The sequence below is a fragment of the Lactuca saligna genome, chromosome 6 (assembly GCF_052625555.1).
Source record: "Lactuca saligna cultivar CGN05327 chromosome 6, ASM5262555v1, whole genome shotgun sequence".
NCBI classification, from domain to species: Eukaryota; Viridiplantae; Streptophyta; class Magnoliopsida; order Asterales; family Asteraceae; genus Lactuca; species Lactuca saligna.
Window position 1 is genome coordinate 136,139,726 of NC_136422.1, and position 8,094 is coordinate 136,147,819.

Consider the following 8,094-nt stretch of genomic DNA (forward strand, 5'->3'; position numbering starts at 1 on the left):
CCGAAGGTACATACATCATTTATTACTTTAAGTGAATAAATGTTTTATAAATAAGGATAACTCGCAAGTAAAATAAATATAGTTTTAACGACCTTTAATGTTAAATTAAAAAATTCCTAAGTATAAAAATATTGATTGCAAGACCAAAAATATCAAAATAGCTAAAAAATAAGGAGCAAAATTGTCAAAATACATTCAAATTTATTATTCCTAACTTTTAAACCCAACAATAATACAAGAACCAATTCTGCAAAAAAATGACAAGCTAACTATTTCTAAGATTCATTTCCTTAAAATATATATATATATATATATATATATATATATATATATATATATATTAATAATATATTTTATAAATTAAAATTTTAATAAAACACTATATATAACTTAGCAAAATAATTCAATTACCAAACTTCTAGCTAGTAGTATTAGGAGTTGTTTTTCGAAAGTTCAAGTTTCGTACGGTATACAGTGCATCTAGAAGTAGTTTATGAATAGATTAAATGTGTGGTTAAATTTATAATTGAATAAGATTTTAAATAGTAATATCATAAGATAATTTTAAGCATTACAAAGACATTCATTTTCAATTCAGATAAAGAAACAATTTTTGTATCATCATTTTTCATCTAAGACCAACCTTAAAGTTCGATCATATCTCACCATCTCTATATATAGCCTTGATTTTTTATAAGTCATCATCAAACCTTAATTAATCATCCATATATCCCCAACTGAACCTTCACAACATGATGTATTGTTTATCACTCACCAAATTTTCATCGGCATCAAACACAATTTAATGATCATACATTCATTTGCGTTTCGGGTGAACTAGTCGTTCTTGATCCACATGAAACAAACTAAAAAAACAATATCGTGTTTCAGGTAAAGCAATGATTCACAACACCGTTTTATTTCATTAATTTTTTCACAAGTTTTACTCTTGATGTATTCATTTTTTCAACGATAATGATAATATTTGATTGGATTTGTATTTGTTTTCTTCAAATATTAACACATTCATTACAATATAAAGGTTTTGTTACAATCATGTAACTTAACATGTTTAGTTGTGTTAATTCCAAGTATTTGATGAAATGTTTTGGAGAATCTATTTTTTGTACTACAACGATTCATATGTGATTATATACAAAAAAATATATAAATGTAATCACACAAGATTTTATATATATATATATATATATATATATATATATATATATATGCATCAATTATCCACAATTTATATGACCACGTCTAGTCCAACGTAGTTGACTATAACTAATCACATCAGACTGGGAGGACTATGTCCAGTCCAATGCAATTGGTTATAAACCAATACACATGTTAATATATTATACTTAAGTAATCACATGTGATTATATATTAAATTAAAATATGTTCATGTGATTATATAAAAGGAAAGTATATTCATGGGTGATTATATATACAAAAAATTATACGTGGTTTTACGTTTCAATATGTGTAACGTCTCAATAAATACAAGATATATTTTTCATTTAAAAAATGTTAACCAAGAAAACCTTTTACTTAAAATGATTAAGTAACATTCATTTGGTTAAAAACCATAAGATTCACACAGTGAAATTGCAAAACATTCATTTATTTGAAACCAAAAGATATACAAAGTTGAATTCCAACTTTATCCAATAAGGCATTACAACAATGCAAGATCTTGAACCCCAAGTCCAAAAGCTCTCTAAAGACTAAGTCTTTGTGCATGGGATCAAGAACACCCAAACATGGTCCTTTTTCTCACTCAAGAGAAGTCCAATGACCATAAAAAGGTCATAACAAGCTCTACAGTTCCTCAACTCCAAGAGCATCCATAAAAAAGGCCAAAACCCACCATAATATGCCCAAACTTATATTTGAAGAGCAAGGATCAAGATATGAACTTTATACCTCCAATTTCTTAGAAATCTAAAGTAGATGATAGATCTAAGATAGCTCATTGCTTCCTTGCACCAATATGGATCCCTTTATTCCTCAAGCTTCACAAAACCAAAGGAACAAACTCAAAACTTAGCAAATAAGCTCAAATCTATAAATAAAGGCTAGGGTTTTGAATTGGGAGGATGGAGGCTGAAGAGAATGACCTAGACCTTAAGTTAATGCCTTTAAGTATGGGAGAAACCCTAAAATTCATGGGCTTAAACAACAGCGACCACCACGTCGTGGTCACTAGCCAGACACGATTCTCATTTAAGTGACATGGAATCGTTGTGACCAAAAACCTTATACACAGTGACATAAGATTTTTCCCCAAAATCTTATCTTTGAAATCCGTAAGTCTTTAATCAACTGAATCGGGAAAATGGGTGTTATAGCTCTCCCCCAATTAAATTAGATTTTGTCCTTGAATTTTGTCCTTACCAAATACTCCTTAGACCACTCTCCGAACCTCCTGGGGGCTTTCTAATTTCACTCCTCCTTACTCGAATTGACGTAAATCTTGACTTTATAGTTCACAATTGTAATCATAAGGATTCTTAATCTAGACGTATAATCCATCCCTCAGTGGAATCTTCCAAAGGTCAAAATCGCATCCAGTGCATCATTGGAACAAATCTCCAAATATAAGACTGCCTTCTGACACCAATGTCGATTCAATCCCTAGTGAGAGACATAAGACCCGACGATGAGATGAGCACCACACATATCATAGCTAGTAAACAATCATTAGGAGGAACTAATTACTTAAACATAACTCAAAGATCCCTAAATCTTGTTTGGCTTCCTGGAAGATAAAGTCATCCCATATATCAATCATGTTAACTAGAAGTTCACCCATTTGACCAATCCTAGACTTTCGGCCCTGCGCCATCTTGTAGATAACTTCATACTAGGATCCGTGGGCAACCGTCATCGCCGAAAACCTCGCAAGCAGGTGCAAGAGAGAAACTTCAAACAAAGAACAAACTAGACCTCACATCTACTTGGCTCTAATAACCCTCACATCTAATCACTGACATAACTAAACCAAAAAATAACATGTCTGTTTCAACCCAACATGTTTGTTTCAACCCAAGTAACTACTACAGGCCAAATTGTAGTCTTACAATCAACCCTACAACAACTTGTTTCAGTTAACGGGTCTATTTCAACCCAAGTGATATGATATGGGTCAAATCATAGTCTTATAATCACTGCTACAACAACATATTTCAGTCAACGAGTCTATTTTAACCCAAGCGATATGCTATGAGCCAAATCATAGTCTTACAATCACTCCTCTAATGGCCTTTTTTTAGCCAATGAGGTTATTTCAACCCAAGTAATATGCTATGGGACAAACCATAGTCTTACAATCACTCCTACAAATGCCATGGGCCAAACCATGATCCTCTGTCCGATACCACAAAGATAAATAAGCATATACCAACATGAAACAGACCCCTAGTCTACTAGACCCGATCAGGTGTTTAGATTGATCATGTTTTGAACCCTAAAGCCTTTATCAAACAAGAATAGGCAGAGAGGCCTTCAACACAACCATTAACCTAAGCCTAATTGCTAACCCTATCATATGACACTAATGATGCTTCTAACCTTCCATACAAGATGACACTGTATCCTCAACATCTTCCTTGGTCACGAACTGACTGTTGAACCACATTCCTTACACGAGCTTCATCCCTTGATAACAATCTAAACCTTTTACCCACTACCCTTGAAAAATTAAAGATAATCTAAAAATTTGCAATCTTGTGTTTTGACTAAACAACTGTTTGAAACAACCCGTCATTTTCAAGTCAAACTTGTTCAAGAAAAGTCAAAACCCTAACCTAGTACAAGTGAAAACACATTTCAATCCTTGTTTCAATGTACTCTCTATAGCCTTAAGGGAATATTTATAACCTAGTAACGAAGTATGGTTTTAAACCTAACTTAATTTAAGCTAATTTATTTTAGTATAAAATAATATAAGTCAATAGTTAAAGTCTAAACTATAAATAAATACCTTAAATAAAGGTTTTCAGCAAAGAATTCAAGAGGAAAAGGAGTTTTCGGTCCAAGCAACCATGAAACATGTAGTGTTCGGTTTGGAATAACTTCAAAAAGGGGTTTATGGTTTGGAGCTTGATCGAAATCTCAAAGTTTTCCCTTCATGTCCGAAATCTCTAAGTCCAAGGTCCATTAAGGACCGAAAACCCAAGGCCTAAAGCCCATTATGAACCATAAACTACTCCTATATATTTAGTTTCAACCGTGAACCCAATTTATTTATCAATATCCCAACCGTGAAAACTTCCCATTTTGCTCTCAAGTATCATCCGTAGACAGCATTTATTCATACGATTTTTACCAAGATTTTCTTATTTTCACCAAGAACACCAAGAACAACCTTCAAATCTTCAACCCTCCACCGAAAACTCCAACCGAAAACACCCAACACACCGAAAACGTCTAGAATTTTTCCAAATAATATTTGTAAGTATTTATTACATTATTAACTGTTGTCTAACACTTTAACTTATTATAAAATTTATTTAAATTAATATATTATTAATTTAAGTACGACGACGGATAACAATTATTTCCAGGATAACGCTATTCTCACCTACGCTAGCCCGAGGATCGTCTCTACAATTTTGCTATCCTAACGCGATCACGCGCTAACAAGTAAAACAGAAGGACTCTTGTGTTAATATTCAAACGATTTTAAGCCGTTATAAACCATTTGCAATTGTTTCAAATAGATTTATCGCTACATTTTATCAAAATATATTTATATATAATTCTAACCCTTTTGTAACATGTCGAGCAAAAGGGTATTTTTCATAAATCTCTTACTACCTTTTTATACACACCATTAAATTGCAAAGGTTTCAGTTCATTACAGAGCATACATTTAAACTATAATTGGTATAGTTTGTGAACCACTACGCTATTTTGCTAAGTTCAATAAACGAAACAAGAACATACATTTAAACTATAATAGGTATAGTTTGGGAATCACTAAACTATTTTACAAGTTCAAGAATACAATATAGAAACATGTATATAAACTATAATAGGTGTAGTTTATGGAACACTACTCTATTTCACTATTTCAAGAGATACACTACTAAATAATTATTTAAATATACTTATTTACATTACAAAGTACACTACTACAAAGAAATTCATACAGATTCAAGTACAAGAGAACACTATAACACTACACATAAACTAGTTAATACAGGGTTGTGAGGCACTACTTCATTATACTCATCAGAGTACATGTTCAAGTCCTATAAATTATAAACAGAGTCTCCTGGAGGGAGAGCACGAATTTGTGTGTAGATCTATACGGGACTGATAATCCCGCACCTAAGCTGCTTGCAACAGCTAGGCTGGCAGGCCTAGCGGGACAAATGTCATAACATTCTGACGCCTGAAGAACGTCGTAGAGGCCACTAATCATTTTAGCATGGTTATATGAAAACTTATAATAGTATCAACTAAAACATTGTTTACAGGATTAACACTACTTTAATGGTTTTATTTTAAAAAATGAAACTACACTACACTATTTTATACTACAGCTGGTGGGTTCCAGGCATTCATACAAAAGGTTTTCGTACATATACTACTACGATACACTACTTCCTTAGTACAGAGTACACTAGTAAAACATACAATTTAGGGAAACATTCTTGATATGGTTTTATTCATTAATAAGACTACAGGAAACTATTACAGAGTATAATAACAAACATACATTTTGGTCTTAAGGCCTAAGACCACATTTCATTTACTAAAGAAAATATTAAATTTTCTGGAGGAGCATACTAACATTTTTCAAAGAACAAAGACAAGCTTTCCATCACAAAAACATACTTATGAACTCACCAAATTAAATGTTGATACATTTTCAAAATCACTTGTATTATGAGGAAACCAGTAGAAAGGTACACTACAGGTTTTTGAGAAGATGGAGCATTCATGGTGTCTTGTCTATAGTTTTTGCTGTACAATTTGGTGTTATACAAACAATGTTGCAAACACAATGTAAACACTATATTATCAATGTAGTGGTTGTTGTTACTTTGATTACTATTATTCAATTCTTGTGATGTTGTATATGACGTCCAATGCCCCCGAACATTTCCGCCGTTTCGGTTTGGGGGTGTGACAGATTGGTATCAGAGCATTGTTTATAGTGAACTAAGTATATCAAATCTTACAAGATATACAACTATAAATACAATGGGGCCAAAGTGTTCTGACTAAAAGTATACTTTTAAAATATAAGTATTTTATAAGAAGTATATGAACATGCATACATACCAGAAAAGGTATCAAAGTAAGAAACTACATAAAAGTATTTGGATGAGTTGGACACTACGGTTAAACCTGGACAATTATGTAATCATATCTTGGATAAATATAGCCTGATCAACTATATTTATTTGAGATACGACCAACATGTGTTTAGGACTGATTGTGGTGTTGCAACAAGTTTGGAATTTACTAGCTCTATACAAAGGAACAATAGAGTCAAACACGCGAAAATGAAGAACCCTTGCTGATAGATCTATAATTGCTAAGTGTATACATATAAATTATATATAATTAAGATTTAATAGACCTAGTATAGGTGATTTAGCTTTACTTCCTGTTCCTTATTTGGTTGTGGACTTAGAGAAGGATCACTTATGCGAAGGCCTATTTAGTCTTAGTTATATATAATTTGTATATACTATGTAATTATAGGGCGGTCAGGCACGAATCACACTATACAAATTCAGTTCAAGTGTTGCTATAAATTTCAGGAAATAAAATTTGCGATTGTTTACTTATATTAGTAGACTTCCAGTGTAAATCGCTTAATAGAACACTATAGCTATCAGGACAAGATATACCATGTTCAATATCACCTGACTCATGACCACTATAGAGGACTTATCATCATCTTCTCTTAAATAATTATAGAGAAAGATGCCTCCAAAGAAGTCCAATAGGAAGAAAAAAACACACCAACAAATCCACCACCATCACCACCTCCTCAGTATGACCGTGCTGTGTTCCAAGCAACAGTAATCGCCACTGTAGCTGCAACCATGATGAAGATCAATGCAAGTGGCACTAGTGGAGTGGGTAGTGGTGCCAATCCTTCTAACCACGGAGATAGTCATGGACACCCGAGGGAGTGTTCCTATAAGGACTTCATGAACGCTAAACCTAGATCTTTTGATGGCACCGAAGGTGTCATTGTTTTAACAAATTGAATAAATATTTGAAATCTGTGCGTGCCCGAAACTAGCAAAGTGAAATTTGCAGCATGCACTTTCATAGACAGATCCCTCTCTTGGTGGAACAACCAAGTAAAGTCGTTGACTCTCCGAATAGATAATGTCATGAGCTAGGATGACTTAAAGGAACTAATGCTAGCGGAATACTACCCGAGGGGTGAGGTGCAAAAGCCAGAGCAGGAGCTCTGGGGCCTGAAGATGAAGGACTCCGATATTGCTGCTTGTACTACCAGATTTAGTGACTTGGCTACTCTGTGCCTTGGGATGGTCACCCGGGAAAGCAAGAAAGTAGAAAGATACCTCTAGGGACCCTCTCCTCAGATCCAAGGGAATGTAATTGTTGCAAACCCACTTACTTTCGATAGCACAAAGCATCCGGCACAAACCCAAGTAGATCATCGGGTTTATCATGGATTTATGATAGCTGCCCCTGAGAAACCAAAAGAAAATGGTGGCAAGAAGAAAATTTTGAGTAAAAGAAAGGGACAGTTATCTCAAGAACCCTCAAAGAAACAACAAACTGTGGCAGTTCACACTGCTAATGTTCCTGCTACCGCTCCTACTGCTCAAGCACCACCCAGTCGATACGCTGGGAACCTCCCAAGGTGCAACAAATGCAGTTTCCATCATCACGAACCTTTATGGGAGTTGCAATTCACTAACTGCAACAGGAAGGGGCACACAACTCGTTTCTTTAAATCACTGGTAGAATCAAACACTAGACCCCCGGAACTAGAGTAAGCCAATCCTGCTATGGGTATGGTGAAATAGGGCACTATAAGAGGGCTTTCACAAAGACAAAAAATAGTGGTGGTGCAGGAAGAGT